General features: G+C 48.3%; 1 protein-coding gene across 1 annotated transcript in view; it reads right to left on the reverse strand.

Moving 5' to 3' along the window:
* The window catches only part of LOC138296725 (cysteine-rich venom protein-like), a 206053-nt gene that overhangs the window by 12094 nt on the left and 172606 nt on the right, over positions 1-21353 (reverse strand). The window lies entirely within an intron of this gene.

Raw genomic sequence — 21353 nt, forward strand, 5'->3', positions numbered from 1 at the left:
GCCAGGCTTCTGACGGTCATAATCCTCAAGGCAGTAGTGCAAGCACCGCTGTCCTGGGGATTATGACTCCCGACCGCCAGCCTGGCCTCGGCGGTAAACACAGCCATAGAAAGGCTGGCGGTAAGGGGGACTTGGGGTGTCCCTGGGGGCTCCTGCACTGCCCTTGCACTTTGCATGGGCAGTGCAGGGGCCCCCAGGCATAGCCCCGTTGCGCGTTTCACTGCCCGAATTTCGGGCAGTGAAATGAGCGACGGGTGCTACTGCACCCGCTGCACATCAGCATTGGCGCCGGCTCTATTACGAGCCGGCAACAATGTTGATGTGACTTTTCCGCTGGGCTAACACTGTTACCGTTCGCAGTATTTTGGCTCTCGCAGCCTTGGCGGTCTTTTGAAAAGACTGCAGAGGTCGTAATGAGGGCCTATGTCACCAGATTCAAGATAGCCTGCTAATGAAGGGGTGGTACCCCAAAACCAGTAGCAGAATGCTTGTTTCTGGTCCAGGAAGGACCCGTCTTAGCCTTTCGGGCTGGACTATTCCCATGGGGGGCAGGCTCAAGACTGATTTGCATATGGCTGGGTCTAAACTAAAATGGCATGGCGAGGAAAAACTGATGGATTAAATGTAGATCTGTGACTGAGGGTGAATGCAAGATTTGTTCTGTATTCAGTCTATAATCTGTTATTTATGCTTTTGTCACCCTACGTGGGAAATGTATGCCCAGACATAGGTCCCATGCTCACTATAACACCAGATTCAAGCTAGACTGGCTGATGAGAGGTGATATCCAGAAATGAGTAGTTCTGGCTGGACTGTTACCATGGGGGGCAGGGTCAAGACTGATTTGCATATAGCTGGATCCAAACTGGAATGGCATGGTGAGGAAAAACTGATGGATTAAACCCAGATCTGTGACTGGTGGTTGATTTTTTCTGCATTTTGTTCATCATCTGTTAATTTTTACTTGATAGACTGGGATGAAACAGGCTCTTTAGTGCCAGTTAGTCAGACTGGGTTCATTAAGAAAACAGGTACTGCTGCAAACATCTCCATGCTTGCTTTGTTAAGAGAAAAAGCCAGGCACCATTCATACAATCTACATCTATGCTATGTTGACTTTAGTTCTGCCTTTGATGCAGTGCTGTGTAACATTCTATAGTTCAAGCTAGGGGTAGGCTGGGTAAAGTTTCAACAGTGTCGAAGAAAACCAAGAAGCAACAGTCTTAAGGATGTGTTTTGGCCCCATTTCTTTTCACCTTGTACTTGGCAGAACTGACCACTTTGCTTAAAAGTGTTAGCTCACATTTTCCTAAGAAGTCTGGATTTAGAAAGTCTCATATGATCTATGTAGATTATGTAGTTTTGATTAGTTATACTAATTGTGACCTACAGCGATTAATTATCGCAATGGCTCAGTACTCTGCAAAACATGGGTTACCAGTGAAAGTATCCAAACAAAAACAATGTTAGTGTCCACGAGAAGATGCCTACAACTGATTTACTATCTGGATGGCTCAGCGTTAGATCTTTTGGCAGACTACAAATATCCAGGAGTAATTTTTGAACGTAAAGGAACTTTTGACAAACAGTGTATTGTTATACAAAGAAGAAACAACACTTTAACTTCCGCTTTTTGTTCCATGAGAAACACCTTAAAAGGAATGTCTTTTCAGCCTCTCTTGCAGGTTATGATGGAAAAACATGCACCCTCTCTTACCTATGGAATAGAGGTGCTAAGAGCAGGAGCTGAGAAAATAATTGATAAAGCTGTAATAAGGACATACCTTTGTGTGTTTAATCTTCCATGAAATACCTCTCTATCACAAATCCGTCTGACGTTTCGGAACACACGTAGTCTGCATGCATTCTTGAAACTGTGTTAGAAGCTAAAAAGTGTCTCCACACCGCTCTTCAGTAGTCTTGCGTGGAAGGCTATAAATGACCTGAGTAACATTGAGGCACATAACTGTTTAAATGGGGCCTTACCATTTTCAAGGTGGACGAGCATTGAGCATTAACCTTTCATCACTTGCTTAAAACATGGTTATGAATTCAATGGGAAAAATGATTTTACTCCATGCAGACAAAGAAGTGTTGTCGAAGAGATCTCACTCCTGGATGGTAATTGGTTCATATGGCATTCTAAAGCCTCAGCCATATTTAGAGGCTCTGTTTGGGCTGAAATCCAAGCTTATATTGTTAACCTCCTGGATGGGAGATTTCCAAACTTGTTTCAACTCCCCAATCTGGAGGCGTTCCTCCACTGAGATAAAATGTTGGATCTCTAATTATTCGAAGGAGTACATTTTCCACATTGTTTTTATTTGTCCTGCTCTTATGATGGATTGAAAAGGGTTATAGAGGTAGCTTGCCTTCAGGGAAAAGATGAGATGTTATTTGGGAGGTTTCTTAATCCCTTGGGTGCCCTCAACGTAACGGTTACGTCCTGGGCAGCACTGCTCGGGTGCCCAGGACGAAACTGTTACGTCCAAGTAGGAGCACTCGGGGTAAGCGGGGGCCTCTCACACCCCCCTCCTCTGGGCAGGGATGGAAGGGGAATTGCTTCCTCTTCCACCCCACCTGACTCCCCCGTGGCGTCTCTTGACATCAGCGCACGATCGCGCGCTGACCTCATCAGAGGCCTGCCCCTCCGCGCGGGAAGCTGGAGGAGAAATGCAAAAGGATTTCTCCTCTGATCACATGGAGGAGCTGAGAAAGGCATCAAAGAAAAGGAACGGTCTTTCCTTTCCTTTGATGTCTTTCTCAGCATTTCTGCTGCCAGATCGCAATGCGATTGGGCAGCAGAAATGCTCACTAGACACAAGGGAGTTTTATATGAATGCATAAGGGGACTGGGCAAGGGCCGCTCCGCAGGGGGGCAAATGTTTAGGCTATTTCTGCCCCCCCCCCTTGATGGCAGATGGGCCTATTATACTTAGGCCGATCTGCCCCCAAGGGGGGCAGAAACCACTAGACACCAAGGATTTTTTTTTAATATATATTATTGAATGAGGGGAGCGACCCCTTGGGGAAGGCTACACCCCAGGGGGCAAAATATTTTTAGGCCTTTCCTGTCCTCCAGGGGCTGATGGGCCTATTATAATTAGTCCGATGTGCCCCCAGGGGGGCAGAAACCCCTAGACACCAGGGATATTTTTTTGTTTACTTTATTTTTTTATATGTGGACACGGCCCCTTAGGCAAGAGTCGCTCCCGTGGGGGGCAAATTGTATTTAGGCCAGTTCTGCCTTCCTTGGGGACAGATCAGCCTATTTCTATTAGGGCCAATCTGCCCCCAGGTTGGGCAGAAACCACTAGACACCAGGGATTTTTATTTTTTTGTGTCAATTTCACGCACGGGGAGCGACCCCCTTAGGCAAGGGTCGTTCCTCTGTGGGGCAAATTTATTTTGGGCCATTTCTGCTACCCTTGGGGGCAGATCTGCCTATTTTTATTAGGCAGATCTGCCCTCGGGGGGACAGAAACTACTTAGGCACCAGAGATTGGTATGTGTGCATCTGTGTGTGTTTTGTTTGGGGGGCAGCACCTTGGGCAAGGGTCACTCCCCATGGGGGCACATTACTGTCTGCCATATCTGCCCCCTTTGGGGGCAGATAGGCCTATTTTTAGAATGACCATCTGCCATCAAGGCGGGCACAAAGCCCACCAAAGATCAGGGACGTTTTTTTTCTTCAAAATAAGAGTGTGGGGGTATGACCATATCCCCACCCCAAATAAATGGGGTGAAAGTTGTTCTGGCCACCAGTGGGCAGATGGGGCAATTACCCTCGAACCAGGTCCCGGGGGGGGCATAACGTCTACTAGATGCCAGGGAATTAAAAAAAAAAAAAATAGTATGGTGGTCGCTACCAACAAGTATGTGCATGGTTATGCCCCCACCCCAACTGAAGGAGCTAACAGTCTTTCAGCTCTCCATCGCACGATAAAACATCCTATCCCACAGTAAGCAAAAGGACATTTGATTATTTTGAGTTTTGGTTTGATATTTGGGCCATGAGAGCTTGGCTAGCTCTCAAAATTGTCACACTTGGAATGGTGAGGGTTGCACTTTTTGGATTTTGGTATGCTGCCATGTAGGAAAATCCACACGACCTAGACACATCTGAAAACTAAACATCTGGGTGAGTCCAGGGTGGTGTGCTTCACATGCCCCCCATACCATTTTCTTACTCACAATGCCCTGCAAAACCTCCAACTTTGCTGGAAATCACACATTTATCCCACATTTTTGTGATGGAACCTTCCGGAATCTGCAGGAATCCACAAAATTCCGACCACCCAACATTGTCTCATCTATACCGATAAAAGTTTTGCCCCACTTGCCAGACTAATTTTTTTTTTTCAAACTGCCCTTTTGGTCCCGCTTTGGTTCCCCCTCAATTTTGACATGTTTTTGGCTCTTCCCTGTCACAGGCACTTGGCCCACTTACACAAGCGAGGTATCATGTTTACTGGGAGACTGAGGGGAACATTGGGTGCTAGGATATTTGGCCCGGTGCATTGATCCCACACAGAACTTTGGGAAAATTTGGATTTTTTAGCTAGATTTGAGGTCTGCTGAGGATTCTAGGTAGGAAAACATTGGGGGATCCACCAAGTCACACCTCCCTGGATTCCCTTGGGTGTCTAGTTTTCAAAAATGTTTGGGTTTGGTAGGTTTCCCTATATGGCTGCTGAGCCGGGACCAAAAATGCAGGTCCCCCTGCAAAAACAGGTAGTTTAGTATTTGATAATTTTGATGTGTCCACATAGTGTTTCGCGGGCACTAGGCCAACCCACACAAATGAGGTACAATTTTTAACGGGGAAACTTGAGGGAATTCTGGGTGGAAGGAAATTTGTAGCTCCTCTCACATTCCAGAACTTTCTGTCACCGAAATGTGAGGAAAAAGTGTTTTTTGGACACATTTTGAGGTTTGCAAAGGATTCTGGGTAACAGAACCTGGTGAGAGCCCCACAAGTCACCCCATCTTGGATTCCCCTAGATGTCTAGTTACCAAAAATGCACAGGTTTGGTAGGTTTCCTAAGGTGCCGGCTGAGCTAGAAGCCAAAATTCACAGCTACTCACTTTCCAAAAAACAGCTCTGTTTTCTTTGGGAAAATGTGATGTGTCTATGTTGTGTTTTGGGTGATTTCCTGTCGCAGGCACTAGGCCTACCGACACAAGTGAGGTACCATTTTTATCGGGAGACTTGCAGGATTGATGGGTCCAAGGAAATTTGTGGCTCCTCTCAGATTCCAGAACTTTCTGTCACCAAAATGTGAGGAAAAAGTTGTTTTTGTGGCCTATTATTGAGGTTTGCAAAGGATTCTGGGTAACAAAACCTTTTGAGAACCCCACAAGTCACCCCATCCTTGATTCCCCTAGATGTCTAGTTTAAAAAAATGCACAGGTGTGGTAGGTTTCCCTATGTGCCCCCGGAGCTAGAGGCCAAAATCTACAGCTAGGGACAAAAAGATGTCAGATTTCAATGTAAAAATGTGATGCGTCCATGTTGCATTTCCTGTTGCGAGCATTAGACCTACCCACGCAAGTGAGGTACCATTTTTATCGGGAGACTTCAGGGAACACAGAATAGGAAAACAAGTGTTATTGCCCCTTGTCTTTCTCTACATTTTTTCCTTCCAAATGTAAGACAGTGTGTAAAAAAGATGTCTATTTGAGAAATGCCCTGTAATTCACATGCTAGTATGGACACCCCAAAATTCAGAGATGTGCAAATAACCACTGCTTCTCAACACCTTATCTTAGGCCCATTTTGGAAATACAAAGGTTTTCCTGATACCTATTTTTCACTCCTTATATTTCAGCAAATGAATTGCTGTATACCCGGCATAGAATGAAAACTCATTGCAAGGTGCAGCTCACTTATTGGCTCTGGGTACTTAGGGTTCTTGATGAACCTACAAGCCCTATATACCCCCACAACCAAAAGAGTCCAGCAGACATAACGGTATATTGCTTTAAAGAATCTGACATTGCAGGAAAAAGTTACTGAGTAAAGCGTGGAGAAAAAGTGCTGTTTTTTTCACCTAAATTTAAATATTTTTTTTATTTCAGCTGTTATTTTCAGTAGTAAAACCCTTAGGATCTACACAAGTTACCCCTTGCTGAATGCAAAATTATGTCTACTTTTCAGAAATGTTTAGCTGTCTGGGATCCAGCATTGGCCTCATATCCATTTCTGTCACTAACTGGAAGAAGGCTGAAAACACACAAAATTGTAAAAATGGGGTATCGCAAACGATTTGTTGATGCCATTTTCAGGGAAAAAACCACAATGCTTCTTCTGCAGCCCTTTTTCCAATTTTTTTCTGAAAAAAACGAAATTTCTGCTGTATTTTGGCTAATTTCTTGGCCTCCTTCAGGGGAACCCACAAAATCTGGGCACCTCTAGAATCCCTAGGATGTTGGAAAAAAAGGGCGCAAATTTGGCATTGGTAGCTTATATGGACAAAAGGTTATGAGGGCCTAAGTGCGAACTGCCCCAAATAGCCAAAAAAAAGGCCTGGCACTAGAGGGGGAAAAGGTCTGGCAGTACGGGGTTAAGTTTATAAAAACTGCAGAGTCAAAACTAGCAAAGATAACATTATAAAGGAGCCTTTGATTTGGCAATGTCTGTTAGCTGATCAATTGCTTATTTGCTATGTATTTGAAAGCAGGGAACTCAGTGTCAATAGGCATGCAGTGTCCACATTTTGCCCTGTAAGTATTATTAGCAGTATAAGTTCAATGTAGTAACACTGGAGTATAAGCATGAGAAGGTGGAACCAATGCCAAAGGACTAGCAGGATACTCAGGCCCATATTTATACTTTTTTAGCACCGCATTTGCCTCATTTTTTGAAGCAAAAAAGGCGCAAACCTACAAAATACAATTGTATTTTGTAAGTTTATTCCTATTTTGAGTCAAAAAACAATGCAAATGCGACGCTAAAAAGGTATAAATATGGGCCTCCGTATCTATGGGCGGGTAGTGCACACTTTCAGCCAGGCAATTATTACCTTTACTCCAGTTGTCCATGCTTATTGTGATGTCATTGTATATACCCATGAGGAGATGAAATTTAACGCCAAAGGATTAAGCACATTATCTAGGAAATTAGTATTTTTAAATTTACTTTGGTTTCCTACGTTCAAGTAGCACAAGTATTGAATAGTATTTTTGTATTACAAGTATTGTATAGTATTTTGTACGAGGAGACAAAAGTAATGTCAATGCACTTAGCACTTGTTTCGAAAATTAGCACTTTTAAAGCTACTACACTTTGATGGCAAGTTATTACAGTTACAATGCACTTTTTAAGTATTCTAGAACCTTGCAGGGTTGGCATGTTTATCAATTTGATGATTATTTATTTTGCTGCATAATAAAGTATGATTGATGGAATTTAACTGGTAATCATGGCTGTCACACAACTTTTGATTGATGACTTTATAGCATAAGGACCACACTTATGAGGCCCTATCAGCACACTGTGCCACCGGAGCGTCATTTTTTTTAATGCGCTGGTGGCGCAGAGTGCCAGCCCATATTCATAAAACCATGCATAGCCATCTTTCTTTCTGTGTGAAAGGTGCGTTCCATGGGTGTTGCTTAGTGTGTTCCCACACAACACCCATTGAATCCGAAGGAATCTGATGCATTCCCAGATTTAGAAGTATGCTAATGCCTCAGATTCCTATGCCACCTCAGGGGTGGCATAAGAGGTACACAACAAGGAGAGATATCTTTACCTCTCCCTGCTTGTTCCTTTTTCTATGTGTGTTACATTCAGCAGCACAAATAGAAAGAGAAAAACACATTTTGTGATTGTTTTTGTGCAGGAAGATTCCCCTTCCTGAACATAAAATCATTCCCACAATGCTGACACCCTTGCACCATGGTGCAAGGGTGCCTGCAATGGCGCATGGCAGCACTTTGTGCTCCAGCGCTGGGGGAGAGGACAGAAATGCAGAGTATCTTGTAGAAACAACACTTCTTGCCCTTTCCCAATGGCATTGGTTGGTGCAGCAAGGCACCTGCTGTGCCGCCTTGTGCCACAGACCTTGTATATGAGGACCAAACTGCCAATGTATGTGTTTCTTTGCCAGCTAATGTGTTTCTGAAGAAGGATAATTCTAAGGGGACATGTTTAGTTTATCAGATTTAATTCGAAGATATTTTTACTCTGTGTTTTTAACAATTGTAGGTTTTAAGTAACTGAACAATAAAGAATAAAGGGCCACATGTACGAAGCATTTTTCAAGTCGCAAATGGCAAATCGGGCCGTTTGTGACATGAAAAATGCAATTTGGGATGTACAGACCCATTTTTATGATTCAGTAATCTACTTACTGAATCGCAAAAAGGGTTGGAGAGTCACAATTAGGAAGGGGTGTTCCCTTCCTAATTGCGAGTCGCAGTCCCATGTATTATTGTTTTGTGACTGCGAATGCGGTTGCAAAACAATCGCAGTTAGCACCAGTTTCAAACTGGTGCTAACCCATTCGCAAATGGGAATGAATCCCCATCGGACCCCTTACCCTTTGTGAATGGCAGCGAAAATATTTTTTCAGAGCAGGCAGTAGTATGACCACTGCCTGCTCTGAAAAAATGAAAAGAAAACTTTTCATTTTTTGTTTTTGAAATGCATTTAAAACAAAAAAAACAACTGCTTTATTTAAAAGCAGTCACAGACATGGTGGTCTGCTGTCTCCAGCAGGCCACCATCCCTGAGAGGACAGCCATTCCCAATGGGGTTGCAAATTGCGACCTACCTCATGAATATTGCGAGTCATGAAACCTGCATCTCGTACATGTGGCCCCTACTTACTTACTCCTTGGAGTGGACAATAGCAGGCTTGTTGTTTCTCCTGCACTGGCGGATACGCACTTCCTCAGCCATCACCCATTCCTCAACATCCCTAACTAACCCTTCCTTGCTAGGCCCCGTATGACCTATTCATATGATGGCTACTCGCCATTTCGCTAGCAGTAATAGTAATTAAGTAAACTTCCATTCTAATTTTCTGCCCTTTTGTTTCTTGACCGCTCCCAATAAACAAGGTGCTGGTCCGAGGTCTACTGTCACCCCCTCAACATACTGCAGTCTCTGTATCACTATGCCCCAGAATGTCTGAACTGGTGGAAGAGCACAATCAGACCCGGACAACGGTGATATCTGTCTGTTCTGACAGGATCTATTCTATGTGACATAGGTACAGTGAATATTGAGGTGCACCAATTTGAAATGTGCGTTACTCGTTTCCAATTAGACCAGCAGATAAACTTTTTCCCAGTGCACATCCTGAAATGGCATACCCAGGTCTTCCTCCTAGGTGGCCTTGGTTGGAAATATGATCCTAGGCTCAACAGCTATCATTGCCTGCACAGGCGGGAGAACAGGTGTCTGCTTCCTCCATATTCCAGCAGGGTTCTAAACAAAGCAGAAGAAGACAGAGCTTCTTGATATGTGGGCCATATGTCCCTTATTATATCTGCTATACTGGCATACACAAGAAAGTGTTCTTGTTTCACATTAAAAGTCTCTTGCGCTACTTCAAGCGAGATAAACATCCCTTTGGGATAAATGCCACTTAGGGGGTCATTCTGAGCTTGATGGGCGGCGGGAGCCGCCCGCCAAGCGGGAACCGCCAGAATACCGCTGCGCGGTCAAAAGACCGCCGCGGTTATTCTGAGTTTCCCGCTGGGCTGGCGGGCGACCGCCAGAAGGCCGCCCGCCAGCCCAGCGGGAAACCCCCTTCCATGAGGATGCCGGCTCCGAATGGAGCCGGCGGAGTGGAAGGGGTGCGACGGGTGCAGTTGCACCCGTCGCGATTTTCAGTGTCTGCTTGGCAGACACTGAAAATCCTGGTGGGGCCCTGTTAGGGAGCCCCTGGAGTGCCCATGCCAGTGGCATGGGCACTGCAGGGGCCCCCAGGGGCCCCGCGACACCCGTTACCGCCAGCCAGGTTCTGGCGGTCAAAACCGCCAGAGCCAGGCTGGCGGTAAGGGGGTCGGAATCCCCATGGCGGCGCTGCCTGCAGCGCCGCCATGGAGGATTCCCCAGGGCAGCGGAAAACCGGCGGGACACCGCCGGTTTTCCGTTTCTGACCGCGGCTGTACCGCCGCAGTCAGAATGCCCATGGGAGCACCGCCAGCCTGTTGGCGGTGCTCCCGCGGTCGTTGGCCCTGGCGGTCCATGACTGCCAGGGTCAGAATGACCCCCTGAGTGTCTCCCATCTTCCCCACCAGATCTACTGCGTCAGCTAATGTATGGAACATTCGGAGGTCTCAGAAACTAAACTCCCATACAAAAGGGGCTCGTCCCAGCTCTACCTTCACCGCTTGCTCCTACATGGAAGCTGTGTGCTTAAAAAAATATGGCAAGGGCTCACTAGCTCTCCCACCACTATGCAGCTGCTGCATCAGTGCAATGCCTTTGGACCCATCTGCAAGCAAATCTTTCTCCCAGTTGTTCTCATCAGACACCAGTGAGCAGCATGCTGCAGTTGAGATGCAAGATAATACATCTCCATATTTGGCAATGCCAAGCCTCCCTCCTTCCTGGGAAAATGTAGGATCTCATGAACTACTCTGCTTCTACCACCTGCACATACTAGTGTCCATAGAGTGTTACAAGGTATGTAAGCAGCACAGCAGGAACACATTTTGCCACTTCTACCTTTCCCCTGAGGGACAATGGTAGTGTGGTCCAAAATGTTATTGACTTGAAGAGGACCTTCATTATCTGCTCTATATTATATTGTTTCCTTTTTTGTCCGTGTGCACCACCATTATCCCCAGATAACGGAACTGATCTGTTTCCCATTTCAATGCTGTGGGTTCCTGCGCTGCCAAGGAAAATATTAGGGACTTTTTTGGGTTAATTCGCAGGCCTGTAATTTCACCAAAATCACAGAGGTACTCCAGCAGCAGTGACAGTGACTCTTTGGGAGCCATAAAATAGAAGAGAGTGTCATCTGCATACAATGAGATTAAATGGTTCACCTCCCCACTCAAATTCCCCACATTCCCAAGTCCCATATGATATGTATGGCTAAGGGCTCCAAAGTCAATGCAAAGAGCCAGGGGTGATAGCAGGCATCCCTGCCAGCTTCCTCTAATTACTCTTCAGAGGTGCAGAGCTTAGCAGTCCCAGTCGAACCCTGGCCATTGGTTCTGTATAGAGTAACTGTACCCAAGCTCTGAACTGCTGTCTAAACCCCATTGATCCAATGACCACCATCAAGTACCCCCAATTCACTGTATCAAAGGCCTTGGCAAAATCAATGGAGACCAAGGCGAGTTCCTCCTGTCTGTCCTCCACTTCATACAGAACATGTGTCAGTCATCTGGGATTCATAGTAGTATTCATGCATGGGATGAATTCATACTGGTCCGGATGAACCAGCCTTGAGATCATGGGTCCCAGTCTCATTACAAACATTTTACAAAGTACTTTCATGTCAATGCTAATCATCATGAGTAGTCGGTCAGATGCCGTGGCGGCAGGTTTCAGAGCCATAACTTTGCTACCCTCTTGCATGGACTTCAGGAATATTCTCTTGTCAAGGGCCTCCATATACACCTCGGGAAGTCGGTGCCCTAATTCTGTTTGAAAGGCCTGATAGAACTCAGACATTCCCAGCCATGTTTCCAGTCAGTAGAGACATCCTCTAACGTGAGGTCTGCATCTAATTCCTGCTATGCAACCCCTCCCAGACATAGGATCTAAATTCTCATCAGATAATTCTCGATACGCTCCCTGTCGGGGTCAATGGGGAAAGTATACATCCTCTCCAAATTATCTCTAAATGCTTCCCGATTATTGTTCTGGGTAAACGCATCTCCCCCTCCCGACTTTTTAAGATAGAGAACAGGAGGGCGGGGTATCTCATATCTCAAGATCCAGGCCAAGAGCCATATCAAAGTGTCCCCCTACCAGTATAGAAGTTGATAGTACAATTTCAGTGAGTAATGCTCCAGTCGACCTCTAACTGCCGTCAGCTTTCATAACACGTCTGTTTCTGCTTTCTTTCTATGTTCATCATCCCATGACAGCCTCTGGATTTCTGCCAGGGCCTCTTCCTTATGCAGAAACTCTGGCCCTCAATACGACAGTGGCCTTAAAATCCACCTATCGCCGCAGCGACGGCCGCCAAAAGACTGTCGCCGCGACTACCAGCCATCCACCATATTATGACGTAGCTGGAATTCCGCCACAAGGATGGCGGGATTCCGGCTGCGGTCATGGCGGCGGATGGCGGTAAGGTGGTGCTTCTGCCAGCCGAAGCGCCACACCAGTAGACTGTCGCAGACCGTATCATGACCCATGATACGGCCTGGTGGTATTCGGCTGGCAGACACTGCTGCTGGCAGCAGCGGCACATCCCGTCTCCTGCCAGAGGACCCCCTGAAATCAGGTAAGTTGGGTGCTCCGACAGGGAAGAAGGGTAGAGGGTGTTGTGTGTGTGTAGGGGTATGTGTGTATGTTTGTATGTACGTGAATGCAGGTGTGTGTTGCTGTGGTATGTGTGTGCATGTGTGGACGTGTGAGTGCGTGTATTGTGTGTTGTGTGAATGTGTGTGTGCTTGTATTTATGTCAGTGTGTCTGGATGTGTGTGTGTGAATGGATGTATGCATGAGTGGGTGCATGTGGGTATGAGTGAGTATGATGGTGCGTGAAGGTGCGTGTATGTTGGGGGTGGGTCTGGAGAGGGAGGGGGCAGAGAAATCTGGGGAGGGGGCAGTGAGGACCCCTATCAGTGACAAGGAAGGAATACCCTGTCACTGATAGTGCCTACCGCCATGGTTTTCGTGGCAGTAAGGAGGCCACAAAAACCATGGCAGTAGCCAGGTTCATAATCCCGCGGGCAGGCTAGTGACGGCCGCCTGGCTGGAGACTGAAGTCTCCAGCCCTGCGGCTGTTATCGCCGTGGTGGACGGAGTGGTGCATTGGCGGTTTGGCTTGCCAAACCGCCAAAGTCATATTGTGGGGAAAGGTACCACCAGCCTGTTGGCAGTACTTTCCTCCATACTACCGCCATCCGCCATCTGCCATCTGCCAGGGTCGTAATGAGGGCGTCTGTCTGTAGAGTGTGTCACACCCCACATGAGTGACCCACACATCTTTCCCTCACCACCACCTTCATCACTTCCCATTCTGCTGCCCGACTTTGCACTGTGTTTCTGTTGATTTCAACATATTCTCTCAGGGCTTCTGCTACTGTCTTCCTGCCAACTCGGTCCTGTAGTATTTCAGTTGGGAATCACCATGCATAGGGTGGCCTACGGCTCCCCCTCCATTCAAACAGACATACTGATGGGTTTTGTCAGATAGATATCGTGTTAGGTGCATGATCTCATGTACTGAGGTGGCAATTTGTAGCATGTCTAATGTATGGTCTAGTCTGCTGAAAGTACCATGTGTGCCTGAGTGGCTTGTATATTCCCATTATACTGGGTGTGTTTCTCTCCATGCATTGCTGAACCCCAATTGTGTCAAAACCTCCACTACTCTAAAAGGAAGACTACATCCAAGTGATGCAAGGTAATATTGTAAAACTCTTGACTGTGACAAAGCAGTAAGAGAAAAGGACTATGAATGCAGAGGAATGATCCCATAGAAATAATGACCAGGTGTCCATTTCTGAGGGTTCAGAAGGCACAAACATGTTGACATGGGGGTCACAAACTACACACGCAATTATAGAACCCTCCTGAACTAGATGAAAGAGATGTGATCTACAAAAAAGCACATCAACTGATAGCAGTTCACTATGACAAACACACAGTTATGCTGTTTCCTGACTATGGTGGTCATTACAACCCTGGCGTTCGGTGTTAAAGCGGCAGTAAGCCTGCCAACAGGCCGGCAAAAAAAAAATGAAATTACGACTGTGGCGAAAAACCGCCAACATAGACAGCCACTTTAACACTCCGACCGCCACGGCGGTACAAACAAACAGCATGGCGGTCACCGCCAACAGACAGGCGGAGGACAATGTACCGCCCACAGTACCACAACAGTCCAATCCGCCACCTTTTCTGGGGCGGATTCACCGTGAACAAAAACACGGCGGAAACAGGACTTCGAAGGGAAAACGCTCACCTCTACACACCCCACAAGCAATCAGGATGCCATGAAACCCGAGCTTCAGATCCTGCCAGCCCTTATCTTCTTGCTCCTCTACCAGGAGCACGAACTCCGGCAGCGAAGACCACTGTGAGTACTGCACCTACGACACAGGGGAGGGGAGAGGGAAAAAACAGTGACACACACACGCAACGCCCCCACCCTCACCCACTACAACACACACACTAATACAACGTGATACATTACAGTTACACCCCCCGGAAGAATGCAATGACAAAAGGAAATGAGTGTAACCATTGTGATATTTTAAAATCCAGTATGCAAAAATATATATACACTATAAACAAATATAAACACCAAGAATAGTAGTCCAGGTAGTGCTCCATTGAAGTCCGTGGAACACTGGGCCCACACGGCATGGGCGAGGCCCACACTCAATACTCGAACATGACGGAGAGAACACTGCAGGGGCATCATATAGCAATAAAACAGGCACCTCAGGGGGAAGGGAAAGGGGGGACACCTCAGCCGGTTGAGTGCACGACGCCAAATCCACGAGGGGGCCACATGCCCACTGTTCAATCCTGGGGAGTGCAAAGCCACAGTCTCTCAAGTCTCTACAGTGGGTGGTTTGCCCACTGTTCAATCCTGTGGAGTGCAAAGCCACAGTCTCTCAAGTGGATAACAGCCTCCACTGGTTCTGGAGGGGGCCTTGGGCCCAGAGTGCTTCATCCTGCCAAGGACTGAGGTAGTGGATGTGAATCTCCACTGGTTCTGGAGGGGGCCTTGTGCCCAGAGTGCTTCATTCTGCCAAGGACTGAGGTAGTGGAGGTGAATCTCCACTGGTCCTGGAGGGAGCCTGGTGCCCAGAGTGCTTCATCCTGCCAAGGACTGAGGTAGTGGATGTGAATCTCCACTGGTCCTGGAGGGGGCCTGGTGCCCAGAGTGCTTCATCCTGCCAAGGACTGAGGTAGTGGATGTGAATCTCCACTGGTTCTGGAGGGGGCCTTGTTCCCAGAGTGCTTCAACCAGCTAAGGACTGAGGTAGAGGATGTATCTCTCCACTGGTTCTGGAGGGGGCATGGTGTTCAGAGTGCTTCATCCTGCCAAGGACTAAGGTAGTGGATGTATCTCTCCACTGTTTCTGGAGGGGGCCTGGTGCCCAGAGTGCTTCATCCTGCTTGTGACGGACTCAGTAGCGTCAATGCCCTTGATGCTCATGGGCCAGCGGTGCTTGTTGTGGCAGTGCCCTTGGCAGCGGTGCTTGTAGCGGCAGTGTCCTGTTCAGCTGTGCTTCTAGTGGCAGTGTCCTGTTCAGCGGTGCTTGTGGTGGCGGGGTCCTTGGCAGCGGTGCATGTGGCGGCAGTGTCCTGTTCAGCGGTGCTTGTGGCGGCAGTGTCCTGTTCAGCGGTGCTTGTTGCGGCGGTGTCCTTGGCAGCGGTGCTTGTGGTGGCAGTGTCCTGTTCAGCAGTGCTTGTTGCGGCGGGGTCCTTGGCAGTGACTCATCTGCTGGCGGTCCTGTCGGGCCCAGCGGGGCTGGTGCTGGTGGTCCTTTATGGCCCAGCGGTGCTGGTGCTGGCGGTCCTTTATGGCCCAGCGGGGCTGGTGCTGGCTCTCCTTTATGGCCCAGATGGGCTGGTGCTGGTGGTCCTGTCCTGCGCAGCGGAGCTGGTGCTGGCGGTCCTTTTTGGCCCAGCTGGGCTGGCGGTCCTGTCCTGGGCAACTGGGCTGGTGCTGGCGGTCCTGTCCTGGGCAGCTGGGCTGGTGCTGGCCCCCTGGGCAGCAGGGCTGGTGCTGGCGGTGGCCTTCTGGGCAGCAGGGATGGTGCTGGCAGTGGCCTCCTGGGCAGCGGGGTTGATGGCGGTGGCCTCATGGGCAGCGGGGATGATGGTGGTGGCCTCCTGGGCAGCGGGGATGATGGCGGTGGCCTCCTGGGCAGCGGGGAGGATGGCGGTCTTCTCCGCCCGTGCTGCTCTTCCCAGACTTGATGAGTTTCTTGTGCCCCTCCCCCACCTGGGAAGGTGTCGCATCTGAATCCACACTAACACCTGTACCCCTGGGAGCGGTACAAGTGGGAGTGGCTGGAGTCTTCCCCCCTCTCCCACCAGGCACGGGCCAACTTTTGTTGCTTGACAGGTGGGGGACTGTCCGTGCTGTGGCTCCGTGTCACACTGGCTGCCCTGCTGCCCGGTGCACTCCAGATACCGGTGACTACAGGCACCACTGGTCCCGGAGATGTTGTGGCTGAGGTGCTAGGTTGGGACCTGGAGAGTCGGGCCCTAGGAGACTGACGGGGTGGGGGAGGTGAGGGAAAGAGGTCAAGGTAGGACAAGAAAAGTTTTTGAGGAACACTGGGACGGGTAACTGAGGGGGTTTGTGTCAACACCAGGACAGTGCGTGCTCTACGGGCGTCTAGAATGCAAAAACCCAACACTCTCAAGATAACGTAATTTATGCATTGTGATGATATGTTATTGTTTAACCTTTTGCATTGCAGAATTCAATCCAGAAGATTCATTCTTAAGTTGCTTATAAATACTGTTCATTTGCAATATATTGCTGCAGGCTTTCAGAGTGAGTCAGGGTGTGGTCCCTTTCCTTGGCCTTCTAGAAGCTTTCCCTGCAGCATGCCTGGGTGTGGTTGTGGGCTGGGCCAAGACTCTATAAAAGGGAGCCAGCCCAGCTCCACGTGCTCACTATTCAGAGGTCCCGGTGCAGAGCAGCAGCAACTTCCTGAGCTCCTGTTCCGGTGGCCTACCTTGACCTTCCAGGCCTCTGTGCTTTATTCTTCAGTGGTGATTCTTAGTCAGAGCGGTAAGGCGGAGGTTGGGCTGGGCCCCCGACCCCGTATTCAATGACGCTCTAATTCTTGGGCCTAATTCCTGATGTTAATAACATTTTGTTCATGGGCGTGTAATTGTGCATTTAGACTTTGCATGGCATTTGTGTGCACGCATTCGAATCGGCAAGACGCGCAATTCCATCCTTGAGATTATTTCATGTTATTTATTGTGCGCTACCGTTCCTTGACAGTTTCATGGTAGCATTCCAATCGGCAACGTGCGCAATTTTTTCCTGGTGTGCAATTCTTGATATTCACTGTACGCTACCATTTCTTGACATTTTCATTATGGCATTCGAATCGGCAACACGCGCGCTTCTATCCTTGTGTGAAATTCTTGCTATTTATTGTACGCTACCATTTCTGAGACATTTTAATGGTGGTATTTGAATCGGCGAGATGTGCGATTCTTTCCTTGAGTGCTTTTCATGTTACTCATTGTGCGCTACCATTTCTTGGCATTTTCATGGTGGCATTTGAATCGGCAACACGCGCGATTCTTTCCTTGTGTGTGATTCTTGATATTCATTGTACGCTACCATTTCCGAGGCATTTTCATGGTGGCATTCGAATCAACAAGATGCGAGATTCTTTCTTTGAGATTAATTCATGATATTCATGGCGCGCTACCATTTCTTGGCAATGTCATGGTGGCGTTTGAATCAGCAAAGCGCGCAATTCTTTTCCTCATGTATAACTAATGTAAATTGCTGTGCGCTACAATTCTAAGACATTTTCCTTGGTAGCATTTCGAGTTGACAAGTCACATGATTTATTCCTTAAATCTACATTGTGTGATTTCATGGTGGACAATCATTTATGGTGTTTAATACACATATAAAAACCTACAATTTGCGCAATTCTCTTTCCAAGGTGTTTTTTGAGAAGAACACAAGACCAGAGTTCTAGATGTAATGCTGTGTGTTCCTGATATGTATTCAAGATTCATATGATTGTTTTGGAAATTGCTCAGAGTGTTTCCTGATTCTCATGTTAAAGAAAGTACTTGAATCTGAAAGTTTTATCTAACTTTTCTTGTTTCCTCCACCGGTATTCAGTCATATAAAAGCCAAGTCAGTTTAGGACTATTCTAAGGTTGTTCATGTTTTCAGAATGACGAAGCTTAGAGTTATAGCATAGTACTGATTTCATGAGATGTAATTTTGATGTTGTGTGTTTTAACCTTTTGCTTCCTACAGAGCTCCTTCCCAGCTGTTCCCTTCCTAATCCCCTTTTCCCCACTTGGACTCTCTTAGACTCTGCGACAAATCTAACCAGAGTATTGGAGCTGTCTTGTGGTGGAAGTGTTAGGAACATGCACAGACCCCGAGGATCTGGTGTTGTCTGCCCTGCTGAAACACATGCAGAGCTACATCGTTTTCCCTCAGGTGGAGGATTTGCCTACAGTGAAAGGTGACTTATATGGCCTGGGACATATCCCCAACATCATAGGTGCCATTGATGGGACACATGTGGCTTTGGTACCCCCCCGCAGGAGTGAACAGGTATACAGAAACCGGAAGAGTTATCATTCCATGAATGTGCAGATGGTGTGTTTGGCAGACCAGTACATCTCCCATGTCAATGCCAAATTCCCTGGCTCAGTGCAGGATGCTTACATCCTGCGGAATAGCAGCATCCCTTATGTGACGGGGCAACTCGAGAGGCACCGGGTGTGGCTATTAGGTGAGCACCTGGAAGCAAGTCAGTGGGAATGGTTGTCGGGGTCTGGGGATATCCCTACAGGTTAATGTGTGTCTAACAGTTGCCCTCGCCATTTACAGGTGACTCTGGTTACCCCAACCTGTCATGGCTACTGACCCCAGTGAGGAATCCCAGGACAAGGGCAGAGGAACGCTACAATGAGGCCCCTGGGCGAACTCTGCGGATTATAGAGCAGACCTTCGGCCTCCTGAAGGCCAGGTTCCGGTGCCTCCATATGACAGGTGGATCCCTATTCTACTCACCAAAGAAGGTGTGCCAGATCATCGTGACCTGCTGTATGCTTCACAACTTGGCTTTGCGACGACAGGTGCCTTTTCTGCAGGAGGATGGTCCAGGTGGCCGTGTTGTGGCAGCTGTGGAGCCTGTGGACAGTGAAGGCGAGAAAGCAGAAGAAGAGGACATCGACAACAGGAACTCGGTTATCCTGCAATACTTCCAGTGAGACACAGGTAAGAAGACAAACCTGCCTACTACATGTACTTTAACACTACTACCTCTCTACTGTCTGTCGTTTTCACCCAGTGTATTGTCACTGAGTTGTCACTTTCCCTTACGATTTCACAGATGTGGGTCCCACTGTGTGACATCTGCTTTGTTTCCTCATGGACTAGAGCTGTGTGACATAGGTATGTTGACATTACATTTGAAAGAGCATTTTGTTACTGTAATTGCTAATACACTATTTCGAAATCACAGACAGACTCCAGATTGTTTTGTGCTTTAAGGGTGTTTATTTAAGTGCTCAATATTGGAGGGGGTTGAAAAATGGTGAGGGGTGATGGTGGAGGAATGTCCATGGCAGAGTCCTGCCTATTAGTCTCACAGGTGCATTGCCCAAATGGGCATAAGAAGTGGAGCTGGGACAGTTTGAGGATGGACAGCGTGATAAAATGTGGGACAAAAGGATGACATTCAGGGTGGTCTCATTTCTTGGCGGCGGTCTTGCCATCCTTCTCTGTCTTTGTCCTGGATCTCAGGGACCGTTTTCGGGGTGGTTCTCCCTCTGCAGGGGGTGGGATGCTGGTGTGGTGGTCCTGTGGTGGTGCCTCCTGTCCACTAGCGCCGGCGGAGGTGGTGGGCAGTTCATCGTCCAGGCTAGTGTCAGGGACCCCTTGTTGTGCCACAGTGTACCTCCTGGTGTTGAGGACTTCCTTCAGCACCCCTACGATGGTGCCCAGGGTGGAATTGATGGATCTGAGTTCCTCCCTGAAGCCCAAATACTGTTCCTCCTGCAGCCACTGGGTCTCCTGAAACTTGGCCAGTACCGTTGCCATCGTCTCCTGGGAATGGTGGTAGGCTCCCATGATGTTGGAGAGGGCCTTGTGGAGAGTGGGTTCCCTTGGCCTGTCCTCCCCCTGTCGCAACACAGCCTTCCCAGTTCCCCTGTATTCCTGGGCCTCCGTCCCCTGGACCGTGTGCCCACTGCCACTGCCCCCAGGTCCCTGTTGTTGTTGGGGTGGTGGGTTAGCCTGGGTTCCCTGTAGTGGTGGACACACTGCTGATTGACGTGTCCTGGGGACAGAGGTATGGGCCTGCTGGGTGGGTGCTGTGCTGGTGTTTCCAGAGGGGGGAAGCTCTGTGGTGGCCTGTGACTGTGTCAGGGGAACCGACTGTCCAGAGGTCCCCGATGGGCCGGGCTGGTCATCTAGATCAATTGGACAGAGCTGCTGTCATCACTGTGGGCCTCTTCTGTTGGTGGTGTGGACATGTGTGGACCTTCCTGTCCGGTGACATTGGGTAGGGGTCCTGCAGGGGTATAAAAGGATGTTTATTACATCTGTGTGTGCCATGGTGTGCAATGGGTGGGTGACCGTGTACCCCATTGCTTGCATTCCTGTGTGGATCCTTGTGTGATGGTGGTTTAGGGGGGTGTATGGTCATGTGTAGTGGCCATGCTTTGGTGATGGGTGTCCATGCTTTGTTGTTGCATGCAGGGCTTGGTGTTAGGATGTGTGGTTTGTGATGTTGGGACATTTGTGAGGAGTTGGAGTGATGGGGTGAGGGTGAGGGTGGGGGTATGTGATAGCATGCAAGTAGGGTGGGGGATGTAATAGTTAAGAGTTGACTTACCAGAGTCCATTCCTCCATCTACTCCTGCGAGGCCCTCAGGATGCAGAATCGCCAAGACTTGCTCCTCCCATGTTGTTAGTTGTGGGGGAGGAGGTGGGGGTCCGCCGCCAGTCCGCTGAACCGCAAGGTGGTGTCTTGAGACCACGGAACGCATCTTCCCCGTAGGTCGTTCCACCTCTTCCTGATGTCATCCCTATTTCTTGGGTGTTTTCCCACTGCGTTGACCCTCTCCACTCTTCTGCACCTTAGCTCCATCTTCCTAGCTATGGAGGTGTGCTTCACCTGTGATCCGAATAGCTGTGGCTCTAGCCGGACGATTTCCTCCACCATGACCCTGAGCTCCTCCTCAGAGAACCTGGGGTGTCTTTGCCGTGCCATGGGGTGGTGTGGGTGATTTGTGGGGTGGTGTGTGTAGTGGTAAGTGGGGTGATATTTAGTGGTGTGTTATGTGAGGTGTGTGGAAGTTATGTGGGTGATGGTATTGTGTGCCTGTGAATGTTTGGTAGTTGTTTGTAATGTCTCTCTCTGGCCTTCTCTCAGTAATTTTGTCGTAGGGTTTGTGGGTGATGTGGGTGTGTGTTTTATATTGTAATGGGTGTTTGGGAGTGGTGTTT

The sequence above is a fragment of the Pleurodeles waltl genome, chromosome 5, assembly GCF_031143425.1.
Source record: "Pleurodeles waltl isolate 20211129_DDA chromosome 5, aPleWal1.hap1.20221129, whole genome shotgun sequence".
Classification (NCBI taxonomy): Eukaryota; Metazoa; Chordata; class Amphibia; order Caudata; family Salamandridae; genus Pleurodeles; species Pleurodeles waltl.